We start from the raw sequence: 19,347 nt of genomic DNA, 5'->3' as shown, positions 1-19,347 counted from the left end.
GCATGAAAATTAATAATTTGTAAAAAGTAAATTATATTCGACTAAGTGAATAAGTTATGGGAACGTATCTCCGCACCCTCTTGACCAATTGTAATCGGTTAAGTAGAATTAAAGATCCATATTCACAAATCATCTCGTTGAACTTCAACCAAATCAATCAATCAAGTCTGAAGATATCAACAAAACAAAATCAACATACACTGCATATGTATGTATACGTGCATCTTTCTGAAAACCGATAAAATAATTAGGCATATCTCACCCTCCTTAATTGTCCAAAAGTGGCATACTTTTAAGCAATTAATAGAAAATTATTTAATCAGTACAAGAGGGTAATCTTGAGTTCAAAAACAACCAAGAAAGGGGTTTTCTTCGAACTTTTATTGAGGTTTGAATAATAGCAAAACCATAAAATGTTTGGTATTATTATTTTGTTATGTCAAAATTTTTAGATACAGGACCTACAAATTCCTTATTTCCTAGCTCCTTAACACCTTGTGACCAAAATTAAACGGCAACAACGCCCTATGTCAAAAATCATAGTGCCAAATTTATTCAAATCGGACCAACCGGTCAAAAGATATCAAACAAAAGAAGACCCGACATACGTAACGAACGAGCATACTTGCATCTACCCTTCCGGCATTTTTTAGTTCAGATGCGAGTTTATACTACGAATTCTCTGAAAAATAAAGTAAAATGTATACAAAAACCAGGTTTAGACTTAAACCTAGGTTTAAAGTCACAAAGTAAAAAGATATTTATTATGGGACTAACAATTTACATAGTAGCATCTATTTATACTAAAATTAAAGCCGCTATAAATCGTAACCGGTTTGAAACCCTCTCCCTTTATCTCTTTTACCTCAAACCGGTTGAAAAACAATTTTAAAAAAATCTGATGTGAACACCATTTGACTTCCTTGTTCACCTGTTAAATTACATATACACATTTATCAAGTACATAAAAATTTTTAATTTGAAAGTACGTAACATTTTACTTCACTAATAACTTCTGATTTTTTTCATATTTTTTTCTTTTTATAATTATTATTGATTTGTTATTTATTGTAATTTTTTTTTTACAATCAGAGGTTGATAATTATTTAAATTTAAATTAACAAAAAGAACTGAAGTCGAATTCTAACCAAGTGCCTTGCCCTTGTAAGACCCAAATATTTCATTAATTAAAATTTTATGAACCAATGAATTTAATTACCACTTACGATATATCGTCGAAAAGCTCTCAATGAGAGCTTATTACTGCAGTTAAGAGAAAATCCGAAATCCAATTTTTTTTTTAACTTTTTTTGGAGACTTTTGGTCCAGTCGAATGCAATCAAAAGAGGAGGCGCGAAACTAAATGTTACAATATCCCTAAATCCAAGATTTCAACATTCTACGGCTAATCGTTTTTCAGTTATGCGAGATACATAGTTACGTACAGACGTCACGCCGAAACTAGTCAAAATGGATTCAGGGATAGTCAAAATGCATATTTCTGTTGAAATCTGAAAACCAAAATTTTTCGCGATCCTAATACTTCCTTTACTTCGTAGAAGGAAGTAAAAAGATTTGTAATTTTACTTAATTATATTTCTGTTGCCATGGTGACAAAATTATAATGAAGTAAAAGGATTAATACATTTACTGTATATTATATATATATATATATATATATATATATATATATAACTAAACTCTATTATTTGGTTAGACAAAAGCAGAAAACCTCAACGTTTCGTCCAAGATGTAGACTTTATGAAGACAAACCACAATTGACAATGAATTGCATTAGAAAATTTTCAATTAATTTGGATAATTTTCTAAGTTATTTGGTTTTATATACATATATATATGCATCGTTCGTAACAAGAGGCATGGTGCTTTTATACTTATTTATTTTTATAAAATTTCAAAAAACTTATGTCTACAATAGTTTTTTAACAAAATGTACAAAAATAATAAGTGTAATAAATATTAATGTAAACAATGTGCTGTTAATAATACACAATATAATTTATTATACAGTTGTTAGTTCAATTTTTTCCGCTAGACGGTAGCGCTTTATTCCAAATAAAAATTTGAGCACCTACATCAAACAAACCAACGCACCATCACTTTTAATGATACTGATATTCACATTAAAATTTAAATCGCGCATAGTGAGTCTTGCGTGCATACAAGTAAGCAGAAGTGTTTATTTCCCGTGTCGATTTCAAGTTGACTGTTTTCAATCAGCGTCAGTGATGGTTCGCGTAAAGTGTGTCGGGTAATCGCCTACCGTAGAAAAAAATATTGATCGACGTTACGTGATCTAATTTTCAGTCCGTCCAAAAAAATCAGCTTCCAAGACATATGAAACGTTGAAACAAGCATTCACTGTAGCGTGTGGGTCACGTGAAAGATGTTTTCACCGGCGTGCCGCATTTTCGACCGGACGAGAGAGCGTGGAATTCATGGCGAAAGCGGGTCGACCGAACACATCAGATGTTAATGACGATATTGTTCTAGATTCAGCGAACGTCATCGTTCGAGAAGATCCTGTATTGGTGTGCGGAAGTCGGAGGAACAGCGATACATCTCCAAAAGCAGTGCGCATTGTACTACGAGCGAGCGGATGTATACAAAACGTTGTCGTTGGATGTTTACGTGTTGTCGTGTTCCGCGGCTCGTAACGCCTGGCCGAAAGAAGTACCACGTATTCGATTGCGAAGAACAGCGGGCTCGCTAAAAGAATGCAGGAACACGCAATGCGGTAACCGTTAACGAGTTTTGGATGTTCAGTTATTATCCTGAAATGAAACAAAAAAAACTCCCGGTAGAAGTCGACATATTCACCGCCTCCGAAAAAAAAATAAAAGCTTCACGCAGCACAAGTAAAATCATGATCATCTTTTTTACCCTCAAAAAGGATTTATTTACCCAAATTACCTTCAGGACAACTGTAAGAGCTCTTCGGTACATCCAAGCGCTGAAAATAAACACCCTGGAAAAAATCTAAGAATTATTGCACCACGATAATGCGAGCCCCATTGTCGCTCAGATAGTCTACGAATTTTTGAACGAAACAAAAATTAAAACGGTTCTCCACCATCATACAACCTAGATCTAGCTCCGTGCGATCTCTAGCTGTTCCCAAAGGTGAAGAAAGACCTGAAAGAACAAAAATTTAGACAAATCTTGAAATCGTAAAAGCCGTGGAGGCTAAACATAAAATATTTTTCGAAAAATGGTTTAGATTTCTTGTTTGAAAAGTGGATCACGCGCTGGAAGCAGTGCGCTGGACTTAACGGAGACTATTTTGAAAAGAAATATATAAATGTGGATTCAGAATAAAGATTATTTTGAACCGGAGCTGTCGTCTTATTACTTTTTGGACCGTTTTCACATATGTGTATATTTTCTCGGTATCTACTGATTGTTTAATAATTGAAACGATCAAGTATACAATTTTCTTAAACGATTTTTTAACGTTTTCTTTTTTTATTTTATTTATCCTGTGTTTTTCATAAGTTATTATGTTCGATTACATTTACGCACGTATGATTTATATTTTAATACTAAACAATTAACGTATTAACCGAAACATAAAACTTAAAAGTTTAAAGGTAATTACTTTAATCAATGTTTGTGTAATAGAAACAAAAATATGTAAAAACGAGTTAAAAACAGTATACGGGGGAACGTAGCGTGTTTGATAGCGTACAGAACCCCGAAGACATTTATACAGAGTTCTTTTTTCCGGCCAGGTTAAACGAACCGTAGCCTTCGTGTTTACTTTCAGAGAATCTTATAAGTATTCAGCAAGCTGCAAGCTTCTCTGATTGGCGGCACTACCTTTCTTTCTATTCCATCTTTATCCCTTTTCACTAGTACATAGCTGAACACAGAGTAGAGAAGTTGTATGCGGCTCATCCCCGTCACCGGCAAATAGCAGTCGTTACTCTTTTCCTTCCTTCTACATTCCCCTTTTTAAATTAATGGCATTCACTCACATTCTGAAAAACGCTCTCATCTTTTACATCATTGGCCAAAATCTTTACGTTAAATATATCACGTTATACCCTCCCTTTTTTCCTGAGCATACAGTTACGACACATGAAAGTCATTGTACCGTAAAAACGCACGCACAAAATATTTATTTTATTACAAATAAAATGTGATTATTCTTCATTTCTAGTTTTTCAAATTATCTCTATTATTCACCAAACGGTCTTAGAAAAAACATATGACGTGGACAACACATGACTTCCTTTTACGCCTATTAAATAACATTTACACTTTTTTTTTTAATGAAAAGTACATCAAATTTTATTTCATTAATAACTTCAGATATTATTTCCTGTTTTTTTTTGTCAATTTCTTATTTATCGTAATTTTCTTTTACAATCAGAGGTTAATAATTATTAATTAATCAATGTATTTAATTTAAAAAAAGGAGATGAAGTCTGATTCGAACCGATGTGCCTTCCCCTAAAAGATGCAACTATTTCATTAATTAAAATTTTATTTGGTTGTAACACTGGAAACAATAAAAATAAGTACCACTTATATTAGATCGCTGAAAAGCTCTCAATGAGGGCTTATTACTCCAGTTAAAGAAAAAATTCAAAATCCAAATGTTTTGGGCTTTTTTCGACACTTTTGTTTCAGTCGATTGCAATCAAAAGGGGAGGTGCACGACCTGATGTTACAACAGTCCTAAATCCAAAATTTCAACATCCTACCGCTAATCGTTTTTTAGTTTTCTTTTAACCTCCTTGACCACCGTTAGGTATTGCTTCAGAGGATGAGGTGAATGATTTGCAACGTGTGAAAATGCCATGCCTGACCGGGATTCGAACTTGGGACTTCCTTATGAAAGGCCGAGACGCTACTAGTGCCACCGAAGCCAGCAATCGTTTTTGAATTACGCTCCATATGTACGTACGTACACACATACGTAAAGTACGGATATCACGCCTAAACTAATCAAAATGGATTCAGGGATGGTGAAAATGGATATTTCCGTTGAAATCTGGATATTTCCGTTGAAATCTGGAAACTGAAATTTTTCGCGGTCACAATACTTCGTACAAGGAAGTAAAAAAAGTTATCTTATAGTTTAGAGGCATTTATAATCGGTTTTCATCCGACCTATCATAACATCGCTGTTATCCGACTACAGTAATAAAAGAATACCGGACGTAGTAACAACAGTCTTCAATATAAAAAAAAATGTACAACACACAAAAAGCGCTAATAGGCCCTTTAATAATAATTGTTCACTGTCTGCTTTGTTGCTGCTTGTTTAATAAGTGTCTATTTATATAATAAATAATAAATAAATCTGAGAATGTATAATATTTTAGCATCACCACAAACCGTGTTGTTTTCACTACATCAGGAATACATACATTGAACAATAAACAATCTGGCAACAGCGTTATTTTACTTTCCCTAACTTCTATAAAGTACAAAATCCACACTCTCCTACAGTAATATAATTATTTTTCTATTCATCTATTAACCTATGTTATCTAAAGCAAAAAAAAATTAATGTACAGATAGTTAAATAAACGAATAAATACTTATAAAAAACGTAAAGCTTCTACACCTGTTGGAATAGCTCTACTGTTAAAATAAGAGTTAAAAACACAAAAAAAAGAGTTAAATAAGAGTATATTACAAATTTTAACAAAAATTTAATTATAATGAGCAAACGAAATAAAATTTAATTACCTAGAAAAGAAAATTTGAAAACTTTTCGTCATATTCAGAAACAAAAATCAGTTCTGTAAAATTCGAATTTCTGAATCCGATGTCAAATTAAAAGAAAAGAATTATCATTCCTCTTAATATGGCGCCAACTTCTAAAAGTTAAACTCTGAAAAAGAATTTACGAAATACTTTTTTACAAAATATTAATAACTTGTTACTCATTTTTTCCTTCAAAAACTGCCTCTCACATTAAAATAAAAAACTAGCTAAAGTCGTAATGGTATATTTTTTAAATAAAGTAGATAATTCTTTCTTAAAAGTATCATTACAAGATATTAAACTTCACTATTATTTTTTAAAAATTAAATTTTTTTACTTGAAAACTTGTTTTACACGATCATAAATCTCCGAAAAGACGAACACTACACCCTTCAAGATTAATTAATCATTTAATATATATATATATATATATATATATATATGAATATTAACTCAAATGTAATCTATTTAAGTATATTTTTCTCTTGAATGGATAGAATTAAATATAATAAAAAGACTTAGTTTATAAAAGAATTACCTTTATTAATTTTTTGGGTTAATCAATCAACTGTACAAAATTATACATTAAATGCACAACGTTTCGCTTAAATTCTCTAAGCTTCCTCTGGTGACAATACACATTCATACAAGCATCTAACAAAATTCTCTTGCATACTAAGAAGTTAGACGGTCTACCTATCCTAGATAACAATATTTTATCCCCGACCTTGCAATAGATCCCCCTACTCTTACCCGACCCATCTCATCTTCAGATAATTATCTTTTTATATAACCTGATAATTATCAAAAGATAAGATGAGTCAGATATGAATAGGAGGATCTATTAAAACAATGATGGGGATAAAATATTGTTATCTAGGATAGGTAGACCATTTAATTTCTTAGTATGCAAGAGTAATTTGTATGAATGTGTATTGGCACCTGAGGAAGCTTAGAGAATTCTAAGGGAAACGTTTTGTATTTAATTTATAAGTTTGAACAGTTGACTGATTAACCCAAGAAATTAATAAAGGTAATATTTTTAAGAAAACTATGTCTTTTTATTAAGTGTATATATATATAATGTAATACTGAGTTAAAGAGTAACAGCACAGTGACATGATGTCAACAGTACTCTGCAGAGATGCCAATGCATCTGTGCGCAATCTGGCATGTAATTGTAAATGTGTAGTCTCGAAAAGACTCAGGCCGACCACTCCTGAGACGTGTGTTTAATCGAACCCAACCACCAGAGAACAGCGATATCCACAGTCTAGCATTAAAATCAATAAAAAAACCAACTGCCTTTACAAGGACTCGAACCTTAGAACTCTCTCTGTATATATATAATTATTAATATTGTTATTATTAAAAGAAAGGGGCCGTTTCAAAATTAAAAATTTAAACACTGAAAAATATTGGTAGTATATAAAAAATAAATTACAACTTTATTGATTATTATTTATGCAATAAATTATTTACTACTTTATTTATGCGTAATAAAGTTTTTAATGTTTCAATGCTTTTATTCCTTTAAATGCTTTTTTAAGTTTACTTTAATGCATAAAAAAGTCGGGGAAAATTTATCAAAACGTTTTTGAACAAAAAGTAAAGAAACTGAAAACTATATATGGAAAATCCGATTATCTAAAAATATAAAATTACATTTTAACCAACTTTAAAAATGAACAAAGCTCTAAATTCAACCACGTGTGCGCGCACACAATCACACATTATTATTATTATATCTTTTTTTAAGCCTTATACATAACCAAACTGATATAGAGTATTTTTTCTTTAATTTTGTAAAGGAAATTACTTGTTTTTTCCAATTACAAGTTTTTTCCAGATAAAATATGCGGTCGATTTTTTACAAGAAAAATTATATTATTATGTTTGAATGCATCTAATATTTTTGCCGTTATCTTTGTATAATTATGGATTATTGTAACGTAACGGTATATACCCTGATATCATTATCATTTATTCAAGAAGTTTTGCATCTAATTTCAAGAAAATCGATTGAAAAATTTCGGACGGTAAAATAATAATTCCAGAGACGTTTTTCTCAATAAGTATTACGCGTTAACTTTTTCCTTACTTATTTTTATCATCAACAAATCTCTCAACTTATTTTTTGCTGAACAGCTTTTTCATACGGTCTGCGTTTATTACTTTTCTAAAGGTCTAAATATATAAAATTTAAATAAAAAATTAATTAAGAAAAACATGTAAAATAAAATCAAAATACCGGTAATAAAAATAATACTCTTTCATTACGTCTTTAAATTTCTCCTTTTTTTATATCGGCCGCGGTACAATAGTTTGTAGGTTATTAGACTTTGTTTTTAATAAAGTGAACTACAAAGAATAAAAAAAAGCTATTTTTACTTGCTGCGCAAAAAGACCGGCTTTTCGTTAATTTAATTTGGTTTTAATATTTAAGTTGCTTTAATATTGCTAACAACAGATACCGCAGATAAAGAAAGGTCAACGTTCCAACTTGCAGCATCTTAACGAAAAACGTTTCTAACTAGCCCCGCTACAAATTGTTTAAATCTTAAATTGAGCGAAACTGAAGAACGACTCGACCAATCTTCATCGAATTTTTACAAAAAAAAACGCTTGATACACTTCAACAGCATGTCTAAATTTCAATGAAATTAATCCAGTAGTTTTGAAGACTCTCCTACCATACACAAGCCTATAAATAAATATATATACATGAATATAAGGATAACTAAAATTTAAATGAATGGTACACATTTAAATGAATTTAAATTTTCGTACACATCATACCTGAAAACGTAAAGGAAATTCATTCACCGTGGAACATAAAGTAATACCGTACTTTTCTTTGAAAAGTCGGTAAATAAAATATTATTTTTACTTTTTAGTGAAATTTTTTGAGTCAGTTTTAATTTTTTTAAAGTTTACTTCAAACAGTGTTTAACGAAAAATATAATGATTTACAACTGGTAAAGAGTAAGCGGTTACATGGCACGGTTATTAATACTTAAAAAATTAAACAAACATAACATTTGAATGTTTACGATAGGCTGTAGCTCTTTAATAAAATTCAATTTAATTTATAAACAGAAACGCAATTATCATTTAATTAAACTGATTAAAATTTAATTTTAACCTTTTTGTAAACAAAATCAACCTGACAAATCCACGTGAATTATATATAGGCTAACAAATATTATTTACCTATACAGTATATATATACTTTATTTTATACTCTCACTGACAAAATAATGAATTTTCTCAACAAAGAGAATTCAACCAACATAAAAAAAAATCCGGTACTTTCCAAAATTTCAGTACCTTTAGAGCCATTTACAAAAACCTCTATAAATTAGCCTCTGAATTCTATATTTAAATATTATTCTGTAGATCTATTAAAAAACAAAAATCTAGATAATTTCATTGACATATTAAAACGTGACCAAATTTAACAAAACAACTGAAAAAACCTTCTTTTATTCCTATAATTATGTCAATTCGGAAATAGTAATTAAATAATTTTAATTAAATAAACTTATTTAAAAATAGTATCGTAGTTATATTATTTAAATCTACTATTTTTTAATAGCTCGAAGTATCAGTAAATTAAGTTTAAGTAACACCATAATTATTAGATGTCTCAAAAACGTTTTTTTTTTTTTTACATTTTTTAAATAAAATTTCGAAAATTTGTTACTTAATATCACATAATCTTCAGGTGAAGCTTTGGTTCGTTTAGTAAAATTTTTTTTCTACAAAATATATCTGTATCGTCTGAAGATGCATCGTTTGAAACCAATTTACACGTGAGGATATTTCGTTAATAAAATTAGACAAAGTATCTACAGATTCTCTTTTTACTGAATCTGGCCTTAAGATGCAATCACAATTATGACATGAAATTAAATATTTTCTATCAAATCGTGATTTTAACAATTCTAGAGCTATAACATAATTTTCATTCGTCAATGGTAAATTTTTAACGATAGCTAAGGCTTCAACCTCAAAGAAGAATGTAAGTAATGTAATTTTTGGATATTAGATAAACGTGATTTCTATTACGTACTAAAACATTACATATATTAAAATAGTGCTAACACTCTAATACATTACCTCCTTTTTTTTAAGAGGTGGAGGAACCCCATTTACGGGTGCCTAGGCAGTGTCGGGCTCGCTAACAGGTTCCGCAAGATGTTATTAAATGCGTATGTGCTCCTGTGCACTACCGACTAAACCTCCACCCCTGGCTGCACACCCTTCCTGGTATAGCTAGTGTGCATTACTTTAGGAAGGGGGAAATGCCCCCACACATATTCAGACACCACAGTCAACAGACACCGACCTCAAACACACGCAAGGTACCAGTATCAGACTAAAATCACACCACACGCTCCAAAACATCCATCATCGCTCCAGAATATATACCTAATGCCGCACACTCCACACATTACATCAATCAGTCACATCCAATCACATAAACAAACGCCTTACAGACAGTCGAATACTATAGTATACGTACCTCACGGGTCACCATCGGACGCAGGAGCGGAGTGCCCACGACCTCATCGCACCCAGGCGACCCCATACGTACGGGGAACCACCTAGACTCTCAGCCGCGCGCCTGTCCGCCCCAGCACCATCAGACTACCCCTTCTTGGCCAACGATTTTTCTCGATAATGCGTAATTTCGTCATTACTGCTCTTGCAAATCTGGAAACGGCAGACCAATATTCTTCACCTCATAGCATAATCCCCGTTAGTTCATCTGGTACAAACAATTTTGTCTCTTCCAATGGCATTCATCATCTCCTGTCTTTCTGTGTTAGAATGAGGACAACAAAAGAACACACGGAACATATTACCTCTAATTACAGGTATATTAACGGGTTGTAATTGTGTTTGTTTAATCGTTACAATTGAACTAACTTCTTAATTAGATGATTTTTTACTATTATTTATTAAATGTTGGAATTTGGACTCTGTCGTACGATCCGGTGGTAAAACACCATCATCAAATTACATTTCAATTTCTGATTGAATAGTATCATATTTGTTTTGAAATTCAAGAACATTCCTTATTTTAATTTGTAAGGTGGGAATATCACCTTGTGAAGGATAATTGGGAGTAAATGTCCTAATCCTAGTTACAAGGGCTTTTATTGATCCTCTTTGTCTAATTGCTCAGTTTCCAAAATAGTAATAAATAACCTAAATTAGTAATGTAAATTATTAACAATGTAGATTAAATATGACGTGAATCAAATGATATTACGTAAATGATGAAACAATGTAAATTATATGTAAAATAAATAAAAATATATTAGTTAAATAATTATGTAGCTATAATCGTTGCGATCCCTAGTCGTATGAAGTTTGTTATATATTAAGATTCTTGAAATATTTTAGATTAAATCCACGGTTCTGGAAAACCAAAAGATGATTCTTCAGATTTTGCGAAGATATCCGGCGGAAACAGTTAAAAAGTAAATAAGAGATCTAAAGACTGCCCTTCTGTTAAAAATACGAAAACAAAACGCGGCTGCTGTAAAGTACGTAACAAGCCTATTTCTATGCGCCATATTGTCTGATGTATGCTAAAATTGTATTGAAAATTTAATTAATGTCCAACAAAAAATAATTACTTAAAATAAAAATAATTACTTAATTATTCATTTTTGAATATCTTAATGTTCTCTTGAAGCTATAAATAAATACCTTACGCTTTGTTAAAGAAGATTACAATTTTTATTTTGTCTTAGAAGTACAACTTACATTTATTTGGATACAGAAACTTTCTATTCTTTCCGATTAAACTTATACAACGCTTATTTTTATTAAACACCTATTTAATTTCTATTAAAAAGTAAACCAAAACTCGTTAAATGCTTCAAATCGTACACAGGTATTTTATACCCGGCCACAACGGCCGTGTTCTTTTAAGTAGCCACAATGGCGCAGGATTAAAACAAAGCTTTATAGTTTTAATGTTTTAAAGCAAATTATAACCTTCTAAACATTATATTGAAATTAAATCACGGGTAAAACTGAAAAATAAAAAGGCTGTTCAAAAATAGCAATAGATCACGTAGGAGCCTCACACATAAATCCGATTTCCATCAATATATATACATATTTGATTACATATTATTTTAGTTAAACAAACTAAATTGTTAAAGAATAAAATAATCTTTGATGTAATGTAAAATAGGACTGATATACATGCAGCACACGAGTATAAAAGAAAAATAATTTGTTGCTAATTCTTCGGAGAGGAATGATATTCATTAAATAGCCAGTTCCTGCAGTAAGCTAAATGATGGAGGTTACTCTCTAGCTAAATCTTCTAGTAGATTTCAGGATATGATATAAATAAATCCACAGTTTTACTGGAGAACAACCTTTTTACAAATTATTGTCAATAAAACCTACACAAGAAGTCTGACATCAGTTATACTGGTAAACTTTTAAATAGAACGATACAACCAACAAACGAACAGATAAGTACTTATGAAAACGAGTAGACGAAAATCCACTCTGACTTTTTGCAGATTGTTTTACCTCCATTCAGAATTCTTCGATAAATATACACAAGAGATTGCAAACGGTGTTTTTAAAAGAGAATTAGATTCGTATGGGTGATACATGATAATAGAAGATATAAAAAAAGATCAGAAGCATTGTAAAATGATTAGACTGAGATTTTGAATGAAATTACGGATCGTTAAAAGGTATCTAGAAAAATATATTGATTCTGACTATTAAAAAGTAATGACAAAAATAGGACAGAATAAACTATTTTTAAATTTGACACGAGTAAATTAATTATTTACTTCCATTATCAAAAAATTAGAGGCTAAACACTTAAGTACAGTTTCCTGATGAGAAATAAATATTTTTAGGATATAAAAAATGACTAGTCTGATTATCAAGAACCTACCGGATAAACGGTAAGGACATTACTGTTCGGCCACGGAGGCTGGTTGATATGTAGATATTACGGCAGGAGAAGTACTCCAACTGTTGCGTTATCGATTTTACATCTCGTTACATCAATAACAGTAAATAAAATATTTTAAAGATAAGTAGAACAAGATCGCGAACTGTGTATTAGACGAAGAAATGAGGTTCAGACGCAATACGAGTTCAACGAAAAGGGTACAAAAAGAATAAAGCGATGAAAACGGCAATTTTTATATCTGCAGAAAGCGTATGAGATATACAGAATAATATTTAAAATTTAAACAAAATTTGGATTGAAATATACAGCAAGAAAATTTATATACGATCTACACAAGAATCTCGTAACAGTATACGATACAGAAAGACAAGCTCTAATTCAAATAGGAACAGTGGCGGCTCGCGTACAGGCACTGTCGAACTGCAGCACCCCTATTTCCACTTGATATTTTAGATAACATTTAATATAAAGAATCCTTTTTTCTTTAATTCTTTCTTTGTACTTGTAAAATACATAATCCTTAAGTTTAATATCAGTAGCCCTCCCCAAGTTTATGAAAAAGATACAAAAATCTTTGTATGAAACTGTCCGCTTCACAGTTCCAACAGCGTGGTGTTTGGATGTTGTGCGCATGCGCACATAGGAAGTTACACGCGAGGCTGCGAGGGTGAGAGAGAGCATTGTCGCTCCCGCACTGCCGACCGTGGCGTGCTGGTGGAAGGTAGTTTTTTACTCCGCGTGTGTATGTAACGTTCCTTGTTCGTTCCCTTTTCTAGTTTAGTCGGTGGAAGGAATACGAAAGCGATTTAGTTGTTTTTTCAGTAGCGATCAGAAGATGGCGGAAAACAAGGGCTCTTTGATTGTTAAATCTGTCAAAAAACACGCTGGAAGGGCGAAACAGAAGCTAATTAGTAAAAATTAATTATGTATTTGGTTCTGTGAACATAGAAATTTAAATTATGCACCGTTGGACTGTAGTGTTTTTAAGCGGATATTTTATTAAGTTATTATTTAATAATACTAAAAAATATTATCTGTATTAACATTTTATTATTTATTCGGTTAAACCGAATACGGGTTTTAAGCACAATTTGCTTAAAAACAGTCTATCTTACTGTTGAATGTAATAAAGTGTAGACATATTATATATGTAGATTATTATCCTGCTTCCAGCTATTCTATTTGATTCATTTTTTCGGTTATTTTATTTTACAGAAAACTTTAAACCATGACCTTGAAAAGGCCCAGGAAAAAAGTTTTCTGCAGCAGCACTCCCACTAATTTTAGCTACGAGCCGCCACTGAATAGGAATGAGGCAAGTCTGTCCCCTGTACACAGGAAAAGAAAAACAGGAATTGAAGAACGTATTTATAAGCGGAATAATTAACCAAGAGGAAAAAGATAAATTATGAAGATTTATTAATAACATTTTCTTTAAAAAGATTTAAAAAATTACAAGAAGAAATTCAGATCTGTTGGCTCCGCGGAAGAGAAATTTAGTTTCAAAATAAATTAAATTAAAAGAGGAATGATGATAAGTGAAGAAACAGAAATTTCAGAATTTATTTGTTTGCACGGAAAGGTTGGACGACGAAAAATAGCTATAAAATGCAACCTTATTTTTTTTTATAACCTTTGAGTCCACGTATTACTGCAGAGGATAAGATGAATGACTTGTAGTACGTGTCAAAATGCCATGCCTGACCGGGATTCGAACCCGGGACCTCCAGATAAAATGCAATCTGCATCTTTCAAACGGAACTAAAGTCCGCTACAACTAATTATGAATCTAAGAATTAGAAAGATACTATAAAAAATATTTGTGTGAAGCACAAATAAAAAAAAAATTAAATACGGAAGGAATTATTAAACAAACAGTAAAATGTCTGTTGTACCTCTTTATTAAACAGACATTTCTATAAACAGAAAAATATAGTTAATTAAGCATTAAGATATATAATAAATTTTATAATTTAAAAATAACTTTAATAATAATTTATTTTGTCTACATAGATTTTTAAATAGTAACTTTTTTATACGATCAATAAAAAAATTCTCTAATAATGCTGTTTTTATCTCCAATAGACATTAAATTATTCGTTTACAATTTTTGTTCCTAGTACAAGATGCAATTAATCCAAAATACTTAAACAAGATTATTTATAAAATATACTTTTTTAAATTAGCAAACAGCAGACGATTATTTCACGTCCCTCTGAACATATTTAAACATATTTCATAATGTTAATTCCTTTTTTTTCTGATGGACAAGTAATAAGTAATACATTATGTAGATCACGTCAAAAAAGGAAAGATACGCTATTATACGGATTAAGAAAACAGGAACTCCCAGGTATCTGCCTGGATGAATTAAGAGAAACCACGATAAAACCTTGACGAGAGTAATATAAAAAATTATAGTTACAATTAAATGTAATTATAAGATGAAAAATAGGTAGGATTATAGTTCATACTGATTGTTTAAAATATAAACACATGAAATAATATAAAGGTAAATACACGAATATAAATACAAAGCAACTCATAATTCAAAAGGCTTTAATGAAAATTATTTGAAGACGAATATTAATGTGCGCGTTGAACGGGATGCGCAAAGATTCACGGTTTTTTAATAATTTTTTAATTATTATTATTATTTAAAAATTCACACAGTAATATCATTTCCAGAAAATTTTTAAATGTTTTTGAATAGTTCGATAATTTATTAAAAATATCAACGGAAGCATAATAGGTTTTTCCCTTAAACCGAAGTATTATGTTGAGTTACGCAAAAACAGTTCTGCTTCTTTTTTTTTTTTTGAATAAGTAATTATTCATTATAGCGAAGATTGCTTATCTAATATATAAAGCCAAAAGTTTGTTGCGGTTCTGTCAATTTGTTACACCATCACGCGAGAACTAACCGACCGATTTGTTTCAAATTTTCAGGATACAAAGTTTTAAGCAATAAATCAAGTCCTTAGGCCCGTATAAGGTGAAGTTACAGAATTTTTTTCTCTTGGACAACAACGTAATACCGGTTTTGATTTCATTTTTCGGCGTAAAAATATGACTATACGTTTTATTACACATCTGATTTTCAGCTCTTTACCTTGACCCAAAGGGGAACCAAAACGGATATGTTCGTCTACAGCAGGAGCTTCTACGTCAAGAACGAGCGAAACGTTGGAGGAAAGAGAGCTTTTCAGGCTTTAATTCTATTTATCATCTCATTATCATCACAACTATGATGATAAAGAAGACAGGCTAGTTCATAAATATAAATACAGTGGTATGTTAACATTTTAAATTATAAAATAATAAGAAAAAATGTATAACCAATAAATTAATAAAGATAAAATATAATAGCTAATCGAATATTTAAACTCCTTGACCAGTGAATATGAAGTATCTCCAAAACAATTTACAGTACAAGATCCCTTTAAATCAGTTAATACTACTTAAATAAATTTTACGTGCAATTTTAACAAAAAACAAATTTTTTGTTCAAAAATTTCTATCTAAATTCAGACAAAATTGAACAATCAACGATAAAAAAAAAACTGTAAAAATAAAAAAATTCATATCGTAGAATATGAATTCCAATTTTTTTTTGTTGTCTTCAGTCATTTGACTGGTTTGATGCAGCTCTCCAAGATTCCCTATCTAGTGCTAGTCGTTTCATTTCAGTATACCCTCTACATCCTACATCCCCAACAATTTGTTTTACATACTCCAAACGTGGCCTGCCTACACAATTTTTCCCTTCTACCTGTCCTTCCAATATTAAAGCGACTATTCCAGGATGCCTTAGTATGTGGCCTATAAGTCTGTTTCTTCTTTTAACTATATTTTTCCAAATGCTACTTTCTTCATCTATTTGCCGCAATACTTCTTCATTTGTCACTTTATCCACCCATCTGATTTTTAACATTCTCCTATAGCACCACATTTCAAAAGCTTCTAATCTTTTCTTCTCAGATACTCCGATTGTCCAAGTTTCACTTCCATATAAAGCGACACTCCAAACATACACTTTCAAAAATCTTTTCCTGACATTTAAATTCATTTTTGATGTAAACAAATTATATTTCTTACTGAAGGCTCGTTTAGCTTGTGCTATTCGGCATTTTATATCGCTCCTGCTTCGTCCATCTTTAGTAATTTTACTTCCCAAATAACAAAATTCTTCTACCTCCATAATCTTTTCTCCTCCTATTTTCACATTCAGTGGTCCATCTTTGTTATTTCTACTACATTTCATTACTTTTGTTTTGTTCTTGTTTATTTTCATGCGATAGTTTTTGCGTAGGACTTCATCTATGCCGTTCATTGTTTCTTCTAAATCCTTTTTACTCTCGGCTAGAATTACTATATCATCAGCAAATCGTAGCATCTTTATCTTTTCACCTTGTACTGTTACTCCGAATCTAAATTGTTCTTTAACATCATTAACTGCTAGTTCCATGTAAAGATTAAAAAGTAACGGCGATAGGGAACATCCTTGTCGGACTCCCTTTCTTATTAGGGCTTCTTTCTTATGTTCTTCAATTGTTATTGTTGCTGTTTGGTTCCTGTACATGTTAGCAATTGTTCTTCTATCTCTGTATTTGAACCCTAATTTTTTTAAAATGCTGAACATTTTATTCCAGTCTACGTTATCGAAAGCCTTTTCTAGGTCTATAAACGCCAAGTATGTTGGTTTGTTTTTCTTTAATCTTCCTTCTACTATTAATCTGAGGCCTAAAATTGCTTCCCTTGTCCCTATACTTTTCCTGAAACCAAATTGGTCTTCTCCTAACACTTCTTCCACTCTCCTCTCAATTCTTCTGTATAAAATTCTAGTTAAGATTTTTGATGCATGACTAGTTAAACTAATTGTTCTGTATTCTTCACATTTATCTGCCCCTGCTTTCTTTGGTATCATAACTATAACACTTTTTTTGAAGTGTGATGGAAATTCCCCATTTTCATAAATATTACACACCAGTTTGTATAATCTATCAATCGCTTCCTCACCTGCACTGCGCAGTAATTCTACAGGTATTCCGTCTATTCCAGGAGCCTTTCTGCCATTTAAATCTTTTAATTCCAATAAAATTTTAAATTTAAAACCAAATCCACCATTTTTTTTAATCTATGAATGCAATTAACTAATGCTAAAAAAAATACTAACTTTATTTTTCCTAACGTAAATACATACACAACGATAATGGATTTTTTAAATCTGCAGTGGTACATTTATAGCTTATTACTAGCTTTAAAAATATGCTTTTTTTTTTAAAAAGTAATTTAAAATAATTAAATTTCAATGTAAAAGCTGTAGAAAATACTTCGCAAAAACAAAGTAGGATACACACAAATGTAAGTGTATGTGTGTGTGTCAGAATATGTGTGTATGTGTGTACATTGAGCAAGCAGCTTGTTCTTTACGGAGTTGGTCACAGACAGATGGTGATTAATTACATTTTCATTAGGACCGACACCTTCATTAATAATTCAGGTCGCATTCTGCGTGCCCTATGTTAGTAAAAGAACTTCACGGGAAATATCAACTTAGGTTTGCTGTCTGCATATGTCATACGTTGTACGTTGAGACTAGTTTTTCAACACGCATTAACTAATTACGGTAAATAGATCAAATTTGGAACACGCGTTTTTCATAAATATAGTTTATACAAAAAAAAAAGAAGATATATATATATATATATATATATAATACAATATATCAAAATAAAATCAACTTACGCGATATTTTTCTAGTTTTTTTGTTAAATTTAACATTTCCCATTCATTTACTGTTAGTTTTTAATTATGTTTTATTTATTTTTTTAATTTTATACTTTTTAGTTTTATTTTTATTTAAAATAAATGTAGGTTATTAAAAAAAGCAATCCGTATGAAAAAAGGTGTACAAATAAAAAAATAATGCAGAGTTTTGAATATGGTATTACTGAAGGATGCTTAAACATCGGTTGTTTGATAATATAGTAAATTACAGCGACTAAAGAATAGGTAAAGAGAAAAATTTGTGTTAGATTCTAGAAAGAGATCAACCGGGATCGGTTGGCCGCATATTTAAGACATTCAGGTTTGGTTGATTCGGAAACTGCGGGATATAGAGAGAGAAAAAACCACGAAGAACGACAAAGACTGAAATTTATAAACAGATACGCTTAATTATATCTTGTTTAAAAGATATCTCAGAAAATAAGCGATCAAACGAACGATTAATAATAAAACGGAAATTAACTCAAAACAGAATAAATTATGAAAACCCTAAAATACTGGGATATAGAAAAATCGGAACTAGAAAATAAGAACGGATATGTGTCTTAGCTACATCGAAAATAGAAATTTTATACGAATCCATATAAGAAAGTATTCGTGTAAATTTTATCTAAAATGTACCGCAAGAAAATAGGTAGAGGTATACCTAACAATAGGTATACTCGTAGGTATAGGAACATGTGTAATGGTATTTTCAACCGGTAGGAAAAGAAAATTTACGTTGGAAAATATATATTATGAAAATCAGTTAGGTATTTCAGTAAGAGCATGGATACAAGAGAAGTTATTTTTGATGCACTGATTAATTTTGAAAGAGGAATTTTAAAAATATAACAGACCGCCTACCG

This window comes from Lycorma delicatula, chromosome 2 (genome assembly GCF_047948215.1).
Source record: "Lycorma delicatula isolate Av1 chromosome 2, ASM4794821v1, whole genome shotgun sequence".
Taxonomy (NCBI): domain Eukaryota; kingdom Metazoa; phylum Arthropoda; class Insecta; order Hemiptera; family Fulgoridae; genus Lycorma; species Lycorma delicatula.
Note: the sequence above shows the minus strand (reverse complement) of the source record.